We start from the raw sequence: 14,757 nt of genomic DNA, 5'->3' as shown, positions 1-14,757 counted from the left end.
TATTTTTGGACAAACATCTCCGACACCATGTCCTGACACTCCCTTCCTATGTCCAGGACACCAGAGACATTCTTAAAAGGGTGCATGATGTACACCTGGAAGCTGACCAACTCCTGGCCACACTGGACGTTGAGTCTCTATACACGTGTATAGAGCACAATCTAGGGCTGTCAGCAGTAAAGTATTTCATCACAACAGAGGGTGCGACGGACTTTGGAGAATTCCTGATAACACTCCTGGAATTTGTCCTGAAGAACAACTATTTCACGTTCGACGATAAATACTATCTGCAGACCCGGGGAACAGCGATGGGTGCGGCATGTGCACCCACATATGCCAACCTGTTCCTCGGGTGGTGGGAACGGGAGGTGGTCTTCTCGGAACAGAATGATCTATACACCCAGAATATAATATCTTGGGTTAGGTATATAGATGACATTATGGTCATCTGGCAAGGGGATCAAGAGAGTCTGACCCACTTCATTCAAAAACTCAATAACAACGACCTGAACCTCAAGTTAACACACTATATCCATCCCAACGAAATCACATTCCTGGATCTGACAATTTACCGTTCTGAGGACAATCTCCTACTTACCAAACTGTTCCGCAAAGAAACGGCCACTAATAGCCTCTTGGTTTCCGAAAGCGCACACTTCCCTCCCACCATTAAAAATCTTCCAAAAGGGGAATTCCTCCGTCTGAGGAGAAATTGCTCCACAAAAGAGATGTACCTCAGTCAAAGTGAAGATCTAGCCTCCAGACTCCGCACAAGAGGGTACAGCCAAAGGTCTATCAAACATGCTAAATACTTAGCCCTGAAATGTCAGAGGGATGATCTCCTGTTCTCCTCAAAAAAAGCAACCACAGCGGAACCAGCCACCAGGTTCATCACGAACTTCTGCGATCAGTGGCAGGATTTACAGGGCATAATCCGCAAACACTGGCACATCCTTGAAATGGACCCTGATCTGGCAGACATCATGAAGAAAGGGCCACAATTCAGCTGGAGACGGGCAAGGAACCTGAGGGACAGACTAGTCCAAAGTCACTTTCAGCGGACACCGAAAATTAAACCTAGGATCAGGGGTACCTTCCCATGCACGAAATGTAAAGCATGCCCCCACATGAAGCAACTAAATAAAGTAACGAACCGCTTCGGCAAAATACTGACAGTAGAACACTACATCTCCTGCGAAACCACAGGAGTCATATACTGCTTGGAATGCCCATGCGGGCTGCGATACGTGGGGATGACAAGCAGGAAACTCAAACTGCGGATTCTGGAACATGCTGGCAATATCAGGAATGCCCAATCAGACGTACTAAAATTTAAAAAACTAACGTCAGTGGCCAGACACTTTTTGGCCAAACATGGAGGATCACCTCGGGACCTCAAAGTGTTTGGGTTAGAACAGATCAAACTGGGCATAAGAGGAGGAGACCTGACCAACGCATTGCTACAAAGAGAAAGCAGATGGATATTTGACCTGAACACCGTCAACCCTTACGGTCTGAATGAGAACAATTGCTTCGGGTCCTTCCTCTAATTCAACCTCTTCTACTATTCCCAACATAACATTCTTTTTGAGGACAGACTGCCCGTGGTCCTACCACCCACACCATTCTGACCCATTGGGGACCCTTGATGTAGTCTTTCGGGGCCCTCCGCACACTGCTTCAGTAGGTCCCCTTGCTTTTGCCTTTTATGTTTAGGTATGTGTTGGGATAGGGCTACGACCCCTTTTGAAAAAAACTCCCACACATAAGCCATTATTAATATTATGTTTTGGGATGATCACTACTGTACAATTGCTCAATACATAACATTTAGCACGGTGCATCACCACTCACCATCTGGACCCTATAGGTCCCCCTCAGTCCCTACCCCTATCACTGCGTGCACCACTTTTTGATTTTTGATTTCTTCTAATGTATGTATATGTATATATATAATATGTATATGTATGTGTGTGTATATGTATGTGTATATATGTATATATATATATATTTTTTTTTCACCAATATATATATTTTTTTATATATATATTTTTTTCACCCAATTTTTTTCTCATCTGGCACAACGTCTTATACATCAATTATTCCACAAGGACTCCTCACCCTATTTCTGGGCACATATCCCCCAATCACTCATTAAGAGCCAACTCGCTTTGACAAGATCATAGCGCTTCATTTCACACATTGTCACACCCAGCAGGGGTAACAGTCCCTCCCACATTAAAGGCACACTTGACTTCACTTTATTTCATTTTATTTCACATCATTCCATACAATCTTCACTCCTATCAGGAGTTACTCGGATTACGTAAAGGCAATCTAGAACCTCCTGGATACACACTATATCCGATCACAGGCCACTCCATTGCACTTAATCTCTTCTCACTTTATTACACAAGGGGAGATTTACCCCCTCCTTTTATCTCAATGTATATTTACTTGTCCGTGCTTTTTTCTCATTTTTCCTTTCAGCCTTATATGTACAAATCGTTTTACCTATGGGATTAATATCCCATTTATTTTCACACACTATCCCCATTATGGACATAGAATGGCCAGTCTTCCGTTTAGAAATCCATGTTCTGTGGTAAACGATTAACCACTTAAACTTACCTAATTATTATAGAAACTGCTCCAGATATACCAGTTATTAATATACATCTCTTAGGTGCGCTGATACCCTGTTGAATAAAAGTTCCCAAAGCCCCACACCTATCAGTCAATTAAACACGCTTTTGACAGCATTGCCAGGACCCACAGATCTTTCTCCCATTGTGTGATTGACAGCGGGGAGAAACCAATTAGGCACCAGCATCTATGCGATAAATAGACAGCGCAGGCACCTGCCTTAATCACACACCTTAACCCTGAAGAAGCCAGAGAGGTGAAACGATCGTTGGTTTCTAGTGGGAGTGACGCAGATACTGAGCGCCTCCTAATCTTGCCGTACCAGCCGCAGCAGCAGCCGTGCCGCAGACCGGCTCCAGCGCTATCTCAGCGCTCCCGACACTCATACCCGCATCAGCAGCAGCAGACCCAGCGCCGGCAGCTTTCCCCACGTGCCAATCGTGGAAGACGCAGACAGCCGCAACAGCCTTAGCACGTCCGACCGGATGGTCACAGTGCCGCTCAGCATATCCACGGCACCAACTATATCAGCCCCAGCTCCTGCAGCTTTCTCCACGCGATTACCGTGGAGACACATTCAGTCGCAGCAGCCACAGCATATCCGATGGGACTGTCATAGTACCGCTTAGTGCACAGCGTGCACCCACAGGTACCCGTTCACCCGCATTCCCTCAACCCCCTTCCCTTTCCTGTTTTTCCCTCCACCTTTTACCCATCACCTTCCGTCCTTCTCCCAAATCTTTTCTTCACTATATTCACTCTATCAGGTGTTAAAAATCCCCCACAGTGTGATAACAAGCCCGCTCACCCACCATACCTAAAAAAGCCCACCTTACAAATGATGGCAGCTTACTTGGGGCGTATGAAGGCATGACAGGAGAAGGGAGACCTCTCCTAGCTTCATGCAGTATTCCACCCCGAGCAATAGGTATATCAGGTGGGCAGCAGCCGCTTTCGCACTAAAGGGCAACACCTATCTTTTTCTTTCTGACTCCATTCCGGGCAGAGTTCTTCCCCCACAATACCCATAAGAGCCCACTACTATCAGGTGGTAGCTGACAATTGGAAGTGGGCAGCCTGCCAGAGGTGAAAGGAGACTTTCCAACCCTCGAACCAGACTACCCCACCATTGCCAAGGGTATATAAAGTCGGTGGGATCACTCATACCCTTTTGGATATAGTCAGATCCTTACCTCCATCTGGTTCTTTCTTTCCATTTTCCATTCCTTCTTCTTTTCCTTTTCTTTCTTCCTTTTTGTGACTCTCCTCTCCCTTTTTCCTTGTGTATAAAAATTCCCTTCCCCATTCCCCACCCTAACATCCCCAATCCCTACCCAACCACCTTGCGGGAGTATCTGTATTATTTCCAGCATATTGTGATTCAGAGATCTGTATATACACAACAGTACCCGAGCCGCCAAATATTAATTGTCATGTATAAAAATTGCTATCTAGACTGCTGATCCGACAGCACGCATATTTTTGTTAGGTAGAGATTGGTTTCGACAGAATCAGCAAACACTGACAGCACAACTTATTACGTCGACACTACAGCTGTCGGCTTAACTTAATTAATGCGAGGTAGCTACAGCTCAGATAGAACTCAATTATTTACCTGTACCAAGTGCTATCTGTACAAAATACCAATCCTCATTGCTAATATATATGTAAACTGCCGACACGGTGGCAGGTAGACTGTGACAACTTATACTTATATTAAATACTTCATAGGTTGGTCATTAATTGAACTAGAGCCTGTCTATACTCTTGTGTCGGCATGTCGGCCTACCGACACACATATTATTGTTGATGACGGACATTTGTGTTGACAGTTATATATTCTTGTTAGTTAGAGATTGGTTTTGACAGAATCAGTAAACACTGACAGCACAACTTATTACGTCGACATTACAGCTGTCGGCTTAACTTAATTAATACGAGGTAGTTACAGCTAGATAGAACTCAATTATTTACCTGTACCAAGTGCTATCTGTACAAAATACCAATCCTCATTGCTAATATATATGTAAACTGCCGACACGGTGGCAGGTAGACTGTGACAATTTATATTCATATTGAATACTTCATAGGTTGGTCATTAATTGAACTAGAGCCTGTCTGCATTGAATGAGATATACTCTTGTGTCGGCATGTCGGCCTACCGACACACATATTATTGTTGATGACGGACATTTGTGTTGACAGTTATAAGCAGATAGGACTGCCGGTTTGGAAGGCAAGCCTATCACCGTTGAAAGGAGATTCCTAAGCTTGCGGAATCTTACTATAAATTAAATGTATATTTTGTCTTTTTGGCTAACAAACTAGGAGGATCACTAGTCAGCCCATATTCCACCCCTTTTAGAACAGTTTAACTCAGCAGAGGGATTGCTACCCCTTCGATACAATGTTTAAACACTAACTGTTCCAACAATACTTGATTCAATGTATTTATTGTGGTGAAATCTTATGCATTGATCTATCCATTACACCTCCACTCTTCAATGGATAGCTTGTGGCTCTGACTAAGTGAATCCTAGTAAGTGTTTACAGTTAAACACCCCGTTCTAGCGACACGCAGGTGACCCCCTCTAACGCACTACCTGTGCTGGGGAATTTTACCACCTGGATTGGGGACGGGGCTGTACTAATTCAGACACAATTCAGTGTGAATTTCTGATTTTAAATATATTATATATGTTATATGTATGTGTGTGAGCGCCTAAAAAACGTTCTTGTCTAGTGTTTATTTTAATAATATGAAATAAAAGCTAAATTTTAACTCATACCATACCCGGAGTTGGGTTAATCTAACCCACTCTGTCAAGTGTTACTAGCGTTTACAACTAGCCTACCACATCCTAGTCACATTGGCTCCACGATATCTCTACTCATCCCACTCAAACTTGTGTTGATACTTATGACTCACCGATAATATCGTATGACATATTTCTACAAATCTTCGATTACTGAATTGTAATCATTTTTAAAGAGTGCCCCAACAAAGAGAGAGTCTTTCCTCTTCCTTCTCTTGCAGATCAGGGGAAGCGCTATCCCCTGCTATAACGCACGGGGATAGCGCAGATTCCCCTGATCGACGAGTAATAAATCTACCCCTGAGTTTGCAATGTGATTTGCAAGCTACTATCTATTACTATTCACTTGTTATAGCATTAGGTCGACATGAGTTTTTCACTGTTTTTTTGAGCCGACATGTGCCGACAGGCGGTATTTCATGCCCTACCACCCACTAGGGAGTGGTGGGAGAATAAAATAGTGTGCCGAGCATATCGAGGCACCGTGCCCGAAGCATCGCGAGCGAAGCGAGCGATGCGAGGGGCTGCGGTTCAACTCCAACTGTGTCCACATTCGGGTCAAAAAACAGTGAAAAACTTATGTCTACCTAAACCCATGTCGACCTTGGACCATGTCGACCTTGACCCATGTCGACCTTTAACCCTGTCGACCTTGGGGCCAGTCGACCTTCTGGGGTCAACCTAATGAATACATGTAAAGTAATCTGCGGCCCCTCGTGGGGCTCGCTGCGCTCGCCACGCTTCGGGCTCGGTGGCTCGCTGCGCTCACCACACTATATAAAATCAACTCTGCACCGACGTGGATAGTGGGGGTATGAAAAGGTCGTGAGGACGCGTTCAGCTGCGCTCGGCACGCTTCAGGGTGGCGCGGATAGTGGGGGGTGACTAAAACCTCATTGGATGTCATACAAGTGTATAGCTATTGGCATGGCATCGCACCCTATAAAATCACATGCGATTTTGTGGGCGGTGCGATGCGATCCCCTGGGGCCAACAGAGCAGTGAATAAATGACATACAAAAATCACATCGCACATTACTAAAATGGCCCTGTAAGCTTAGAGCATACTGGGCACCCTGCTAGGAAACAAGTACCCTTCTCTTTATCTCTCTCAAAAGTTTAATACATCGCCCCCATGAAGTCCCTACAAATTACATTGAGAATAGTTCTCACCATGGCCATTTTGGATTGATGCTGTGGATCGACCTGATTGGCTCGTTCCGTTTGCTCCTCCTGGCTCCTGATAATGAAAAAGACCATCACATAATGGCTGCCCCCTAACAGCAGACTGTTTTTAAGGGATGCTAGAAGAGGCCTCCTCTAGCATTCTCAAAAAGTGTCTGTTGTAAGGGGGCAGCCATTTTGTGATGGTCTTTTTCATCAGCAGGAGCCAGGAGGAGCGCTGGGACCGCAGACAAGTAGATCTGCGGGTCCCGGCGGCAGCAGCAAAAGAGGGGTATGGCAGGCTGGTCCCAAGCAGTGCAGCGTATTGATAGCCGAAGACCCCCGACACCCACACTAAACTCAGCACCTCCCCGCGACCGCGGAGTCTGCGAGTCTATTGTTACGCCACTGTGATACCTACGGTACCTATATTATTTAGTTCTTTCTGCATGTTTGAAGCAGGATGGTGCATATTTGTGTTTCCCTGCAGTGGGGTTTTTGGCCAGGATGACAGGATCCCTCATGTAGTACATCAGCAAAGCCTGATAATATACCCTCCAACTGTAACAATTTAGTCTGTACAGTACCGTTTTTTAACAGTCTGTACCGACTAAAATCCAATGTACCGATGTCTAGGCTTCCCAGTCTGTCCGCTGATGGAGCTTCACCTTTTGATCTTCTTTGTCCCTGCCAGCCACCATAGCCTCTGTGATGTCTGCCCGCACTATGCTCATACTTGCCTACTTTTGAAAACGAGTTTCAGGGAGATTATAGTTGGTAATAAAATTTTGCACAGTGCACCATTGAGGGGGCGTGTTATGCTCCACCTAAAAGGCATGTCTAGTTCCATATATGGAGAGATTGCGAAAAGCGTTTGTGAACATGGCACCTAGAAGCATGGGTGTGTTCTGCCACATCTAAGAGGAATCTTTTAAAATGACTTATATCCAAATGCCCACTTCTCCCCCTTCTGTGTCACCCCTGTCTGTCTAACCCCCCCCCGCCCCTTTAGAATGTAAGCTCTCACAAGCAGGGCCCTCTCTCCTCATGTGCCTTTCTTAGAATATATAAACCACTGCCACCCTGATGCTTGCTTCAGTGTCCTGTCCCCTGATGTAACTATCCATATTAACCATGTACTTGTCCTAAACTGTCTTGTACTGTAATTTGTTATGTGTTTTTGATTATAACTATGCTCTGTAAAGCGCTGCGGAATCTGTGTGCGCTATATAAGAAACTGTTAATAAATAAATAAATGTAGATGAGCCACAAAGCCGTTATGCCATTGAGGGGGCGTGTCATGCTCCACTCATAGAGCATGTCTAGTTCCATATATGGAGAGATTGTGAAAATAGATTTTGAATGTGACACCTAGAAGCGTGGGTGTGTACTGCTACATCTGAGAGGAATCTTTTAAAATGACTTATATCCAAATGTAGATGAGCTCCAAAGCAGTTAGTAAGAGATTTTTTTTTTTTTTTTTTTTTGAAGAAACTCAGGGAGCCCGAGGTGTGCTCCCACCACCACCAGTGACGTGACTAAACGCGTGCACAGGGGGCAGCCGTACAGAACTTGTGGCCCTCTCCCAAAGGAGAAAGGCCCCATGGTTCCCCTGACCTCCCTCAGCCATAAGGCCTAGGAAGGAAAAAAGGGATCGGTGGGTCCTCTTTGCCGAAGCTTAGAGAGACCCGCGTTTCCTCCACCCCCGGAAGGGTTTTGGACGGTGGGTCCTCCGCACCCGAAGGTTTGGAGGGACCCGCTTAGGCTTCCCTCCGCCTTGCGGCTCGGGGTTGCCCTCGAGGGAACCGGGACTCTCCCCAAAAGGTGAAGAGTCCCAGTCACGTTTGGGGAACGGAAGGCCCGTTAGGGACAGCCGCACTACCCAAATGAAAAAACGTGACAAACTAACGAAAAACGTGAAGTGCAAAACGTGCAAATCATAAAAAGAAAAGAATAAGGCCCTAGCCAGAAGGCCGGGGGGGGGGTGTGAAAAATTGTCCTACCCCATCCAAAAGGACAGGGTAAGGACGTGAAGCGCTAACCTAAAGGGAAGTGCGCAGTGCAAGTGCCATTCGTGCAAGGTGACTTGGGATCACCCGTGCATGTCCGGCACCCCCGAGTTTCCCCGGGGGCACAGTGCAGCCTCGGACTCCAGGCAGCCAGCCAGTCAGCGTCCGACCAAGTGTTTCTCCGTCTCACCAGCAGGTACTTTCCAGCCCCTGGCATGGGAATGGGTACTCCACTGGGCTTTTCGAAAGACTCCCTTAGGGGCTGCACCCCCCTCGGAAGAGCAATCTACTCAGTCCCAGTGTTTCTCCGCTCCCAGGGTTAAGATACTCGGCTGAGCTTTTCGCGGTCTCCCCATCAGAGGCTACGAACCTCTGGAACAGGAGCCATCTACTCAGTCCCAGCCTTTCTCCGCTCCCTGGGAATGGATACTAGACTGAGCCTTTCGCTGTCTCATCCTTCGGGGGCTACGAACCCCGTCAAGAGAGTCAAACTACTAAGCCCAGTGTTTCTCCCCCCCTCCTACCAGTGGGTTTACGGAGCCTCCTACCACTGGCAGAGGTGAAGATACTTAGTGAGACTTTTCACTACTCCCGGGAAAAAACAGAGGGGTCCCACACCCTCCGCCCATCAGAGCAGCTACTCAGTCTCACCTTTCTCTATTCTCTGCCAGAGGCCAGTCCATACCCAACTGATAAGAACAGATACTACACTTGATCTTAGCCAAAAGGCCGAGATACTATACTTACTAGAGTGCTGGGAAATGCTGCTGATGATTCAATGTAAATGTATCTACCTCTCATTCCTTTTTTCCCAAAAAATGTAACAGTGTAATGTGGGCTAGGGGAAATAAGGGAGATTGCTAGACTAATGAGGGAGAGAGGGAGATTGCTGCTATTTCAGGGAGTCTCCTGCAGAATGCAGGAGGGTAGGCAAGTATGACTATGCTGCCATTGACCATACCTCCCAACTTCCGTCCGGAGCAAATAGGGACACTCGCGCGGGCGTCCGAAAAGGGGGCGGGGCGTATGCAAATAAGGGCGCGGCTTATGCTAATTAGCCGCGACCTCATTTTCATACGAGAATAGACGCTGTGCGCATGCGCACAGCGTCTATTCTACTAGATTAGGGGGTCTCCCAACTGCCACCCCCCGCAGCGGGACAATGCCTGCCGCGGGTGGGACGTCGGGACAGGACCCGAAAATCGGGACTGTCCCGACGGAATCATGACAGTTGGGAGGTATGCATTGACTGTATTCAGTAGTCGCGGGGTGGGCTAATTGAACTGAGACGGTCTGGAACTGCTGTGGCTGCTGCAGGCTGCAGCGCATCCCTCCCAGCCTCACATGCCAGGAGCAAGTGTTCTCCATGTTGCAGGCTGTGCTGCGGGACCAGGAGTATGTGCAGCCACAGAAGCATGTGGCAGGCAGCCTGGGAGGCTACAATGTGCTGGGGCTGGTGCAGGAGAACTGGAGGCCCCAAGTACCAGACGGAGGAGGCAAGCAGCAGCTGTTAGGTACAGTGACTGGCGGGGTTTTGTTTTGTGTTGTGCACGCTCAGCGGGGGACAGGGAGATTGTCATGCTTGTACTCATTGCCATCAGTCCTGCCACCTCCAACCCCCCCATAAATGGCCATCCCCCCATAGATGGCCATCCCCCTCCCCCGCACAAATTCTGAAAGGGGCCGTGACCACGCCCCATTTACCTGTGACCACGCCCCTTTATGGATTTGTACCGATTTCAGCCCCTGAACTGTTGGAGGGTATGTGATAACTTGCATCATGTCATAAAGCACATACCCACTTATCGGAAAGGCAAGTGGCACCCAGAACACTAACCTGCTCTTGGTAGTGCCACCCCCAAACTACCAAGCTACATTCTCTAACGAACCCCAGTAAAAATCAAATCTTATATGATTATAGATAGATGACCAAATTGGTAACCCCTGCCATTTAGGTCAGGATGTCCACAGAAACGTTATTATATAGTTTGTGGTTTGTTGCTTTGTATAATAAGCAGTTATTCATTCATTATACTTTGCTGCAGTAAACGTTTTTTTTTTTGTCCTAGAAGCTATTGTTAAATAATACCATCCAGCACAGAAGGCAGCTCTAGCAAACACATCACATTGAGTGCAAGGTTCATCACTGCAGCCAATCAGCAGGGGTTGGTGTTTGCAATTTCACCCAATACTTCCTTATCAACTATTGTAGTCATTGAATTCCCTGAGACAATGCATACTGTATATCCTTTGGATTCATGTTATGCCATTCCCACATTCTTAAACAGACGTGGCTCTACCTGTAATATTAATGTGTCTCTCTGTGATTAATAATATTATTTTGTCACAAAGGTGACTGCTTAGCTATTATACATTTTATCTAAAGCGTGTATTTTGAGGTTAAGCCTTTAATCAAATGTGAATGTGAAATTTGGAATAAATAAATAATATGAAATAAAAAGTTCTTGCGTCCCTGGGTGGGCTTGAACCACCAACCTTTCGGTTAACAGCCGAACGCGCTAACCGATTGCGCCACAGAGACTGCTCTGAACTTTGGGGAACTCAATGACATTAAGTAGAAGCAGAGTGATGAGCTCCTGGGACACTGACTGTCATTTTATAAGCAATCCCGTCACTGTACTACTGCAGATCACATGACTGGCAGCACTTAGAGAAGCACCACTGTGACTGTCACAAACCAGGGCTAGTGCTTTGCCTCATCTGCATGTATGTAAAACAGTGCTTATGAATGAAACCCCAGAGTGCATTTTAGTCCATCCGTTTTGAGCATTAAATACAGGTTTCATGTTTTTGCATCCCCAGCATCCAGTGTTTTTTACTGATCTTGGAACAAATGAACCAAGTAATACATTGTGTGTACTCAACTGCAGCAGCACAGAGGTGATATAAATGATTGCAGACGCATCAGACAGCAGCACAGCCACATGCACACGAGCACAGCACAGCCACATCACACTGTTATATACTCCTGTGCCCAAAATTGCCTCCAACTGCCTCGTTAGCGCAGTAGGTAGCGCGTCAGTCTCATAATCTGAAGGTCGTGAGTTCGATCCTCACACGGGGCATGTGTTTTATTTAAAGCAGACAGGTGGCGCTGGTGAGCATTTAATATAATATACAGTGACATGTTGGTTGGTTGGTTGATTTGCTTGTCCGTTAGTTTGTTTTTGCAAAACATTACAGTTCAGTTACTTTCAGTTGGCTTCATCTATCTTGCTTACATAACCAGTGCGTTTCTTCTGTGACTTTGCATTATGGGGACTGTCTGCATTTGCTTTCTTAATTGTATTTGTGTTTTTAGTTCTCCCTTTATTATAAAAATCTGCCATCACCATTAAGCCTAGTGATTGCAGTAGCTTCCTATTGGAAGCACTATCTGTTAATCACCAGCTATACTGATATGGCTTCCAAGCCCTTCTGCCAGGGGCGGATTGGCCCACCGGGAAACCGGGCCATATATCGGTGGGCCGGCCCAAAATGCCGTAAAAACGGGCCGGCCACGCTCCCCCCTGGACTGTCTGGGCACTTTGCCCACATCCAAAATGGCCACGGGAGGGCTGCAGCGCATGCGCGATAGTGCACAGCACCTCCCATGGACCTTCATGTGTGGCAGCAGTGGGCTCCCAGCTCCCTTTCCCCTGGAGGCAGCAGAAAGCTGAAAGTTTTTTTCCCGGGCTGGATCCGCCCCTACCTTCTGCCGTCACTGTTGTGTCTCGAGCATAGGGGTGCGCAGCACATTTTATTAGGGGGTGCACCGTGAAAGGGGTGTGCCTAGCACTACCTATTGGGTGTGTCTAACACCACCAATCAGACATGTCTACCGTCATCTATGGTAGACATGCCTGATTGGTCATACCTCCCAACTCTGCCATACCTGCAGGCAGGACGCTGCTGCTGCGCGCCGGAGGCGCGTTGAAATTTTGGGGGGCGTGGCCTATACTTGCGGCTCTTCCGCGAGGCCACGCCCCATTTTGCCGCTATGGGGGCATGACCCAGAGGCTCTGTGAGCCTCTAGCCATGCCCCCAGCCCCCTGGCTGCGGGAATAGATGCTGTGCGCATGTGCACAGCGTTTATTCCCCGCTGCTTAGCAGCTGACAGGGGGGACTCCCAACAGCCCCCCCCCACACCGCGGGACACTGCCGCCCGCGGGTGGGACAGCGGGACAGGCCCTGACAATCGGGACTGTCCAGATAAAATCGGGACTGTTGGGAGGTATGGATTGGTGGCAATACCCTATAGAGCAGCGGTGGCCAAACCGGTCCTTGAGATCTACCAACGGTCCACGTTTTCCAGGTTACCTAGCTGGTGCACAGCTGCAGTCATTACTAAAGGCCCCCATACATCGAGGCAATTTGGTCCGATTTCGGCCGATTGCGACCAATCGGCCTGTTAAATCGGACCAAATCGCCTCTCCCTGACATGCAGTCGGGTCCGATGCATCGGACCCGACTAGGTGGTCGGACTGGCTGGCCGTCCGACCACCCGTTGGGGCGGGAAGCAGGGACGCATGCGATCCATCACAACGGATCGCATGTGTCCCTGCCGCCGGCGGCTTGCACTCTGTCGGGTGTCCGTACACTGCTGCGAGACGTCCCAGGCAGTGTATGGGCACCTTAACTGTCACATTTTAAAACCTGCTTCATTCATTCCTACTATAGATCCACAGGTTGCCTGGAAAACATGCACCGTTGGTAGATCTTGAGGACAGGTTTGGCCTCCCCTGCTATAGAGTATTGGTGAATCTTGTCTATTGAAATTGCTACACCTCTCTACATACTCAGGCCCCCCCTGCACCGCCACCGGCCGCATCCCCCATAGGTTTATGCGAAGCGGGCAGCCCGGGCGGCAGTGCGGGCAGCAGGTCGGCGGGGGTCAGCGCATAATCGCGCATTCCCCGAACCCCCAGGATTCCGGGTCAGCGCTTGTTCCTGCACTGTCAGGGATGATACATCCCGATGAAGTGATCGCATTTTACAATGCGATCCTGGGCGATAATATTCCGACCAGATTGCATTGTAAATGCGATCAATGATAAATGGACCCCTCAGACTTTTAATTTGAAGCGGAGAAGAGGAGATAATCTCTTCACTATAGGAATGTCTTTCTGTCTTATATTCTACTGTTAAATTAGGAGCACAAGTGGTAAGAGACACTGTTTTTTATGCTCTTTGTAGAGCAAAAATGGTTATAAATCTGTGTCCCAGTTACAGAGAAAACATCTGCCAGGAAAGGGAAGTAAATAATATAATCTGGTGTTATCCGCAAATTTCCTTTCTATCGGGTAACAAGAATTCCCTAGAATTCAACATTAGCTTGGTTACGACCACACCTATTTCAATCAGGTCATGGAGGGCGAGTATGCGGTCCCTGGGTCGACAATGTCTAGGTTGACAGTCACTAGGTCGACCACTAATGGTCAACAGTGTCTAGGTCGACACCTGGAAATTGTTGACATACCATATGTTGGCATTGACAGAAGGTCGACTCAATCTTAAGCACTTTGAGTCCTATTGGGAGAAAAGTGCTATATAAATATCATTATTATTATTATTATTATTATTAAGTTTGACATGGACATGGTCGACACCCAAAAGGGCGACACAGGTTTTTCTCTTTTTTTTGGTGTAGACCGACTTGGTTCATATTTTAATATCCAAGTGAGAGTGAGAATATAATAGTGTTCCAAGTGCAGCGAACCATGCGAGGGGACACGGTACACTTCTACGGTGTCCATGTCGACATATGTCAACATAGACACAAAAACCTGTACAAAACTTGTGGCAACATTGTGGGTGCCGACCATGTCCATGTTAACCTTGTTTCGACCTTCTGGCAATGTTATGTTGACCATTTTCAGGTGTCGACCTAGTCACTGTTGACCATCAGTGGATGACCTAGTAATTGTCAACCTATGCAGTGTAGACCCACTATACTGTAACCGTTTCTGACCCGCACTGTATTCAACCCACAATCTATCCGATCCACAATGTGGGCCTAACACATTTTTTTATTAAATTGACAAAACCATGTGCAGGTGGGGCAATTGTAACATGTGCAGAGAGAGACCACGCTCCCTAATTTCAGGTGCGCACCAAAGGCC

At 47.3% G+C, this 14,757-nt stretch overlaps 1 protein-coding gene, 2 non-coding genes and 1 pseudogene across 3 annotated transcripts in view; 2 read left to right on the top strand and 2 right to left on the bottom strand.

Moving 5' to 3' along the window:
- The window catches only part of LOC146072782 (hepatic lectin-like), a 69,683-nt gene that overhangs the window by 20,080 nt on the left and 34,846 nt on the right, over positions 1 to 14,757 (top strand). The window lies entirely within an intron of this gene.
- On the bottom strand, positions 9,168 to 9,376 carry LOC146076300 (U2 spliceosomal RNA; annotated as a pseudogene).
- Positions 11,104 to 11,177, bottom strand: TRNAN-GUU (transfer RNA asparagine (anticodon GUU)). Its single transcript has one exon. It is a non-coding gene; the product is annotated as a tRNA-Asn (tRNA).
- Positions 11,649 to 11,721, top strand: TRNAM-CAU (transfer RNA methionine (anticodon CAU)). Its single transcript has one exon. It is a non-coding gene; the product is annotated as a tRNA-Met (tRNA).

The sequence above is a fragment of the Crinia signifera genome, chromosome 4 (assembly GCF_055691185.1).
Source record: "Crinia signifera chromosome 4, ASM5569118v1, whole genome shotgun sequence".
NCBI lineage: Eukaryota > Metazoa > Chordata > Amphibia > Anura > Myobatrachidae > Crinia > Crinia signifera.
This window is presented reverse-complemented; position numbering and strand designations above follow the sequence as displayed.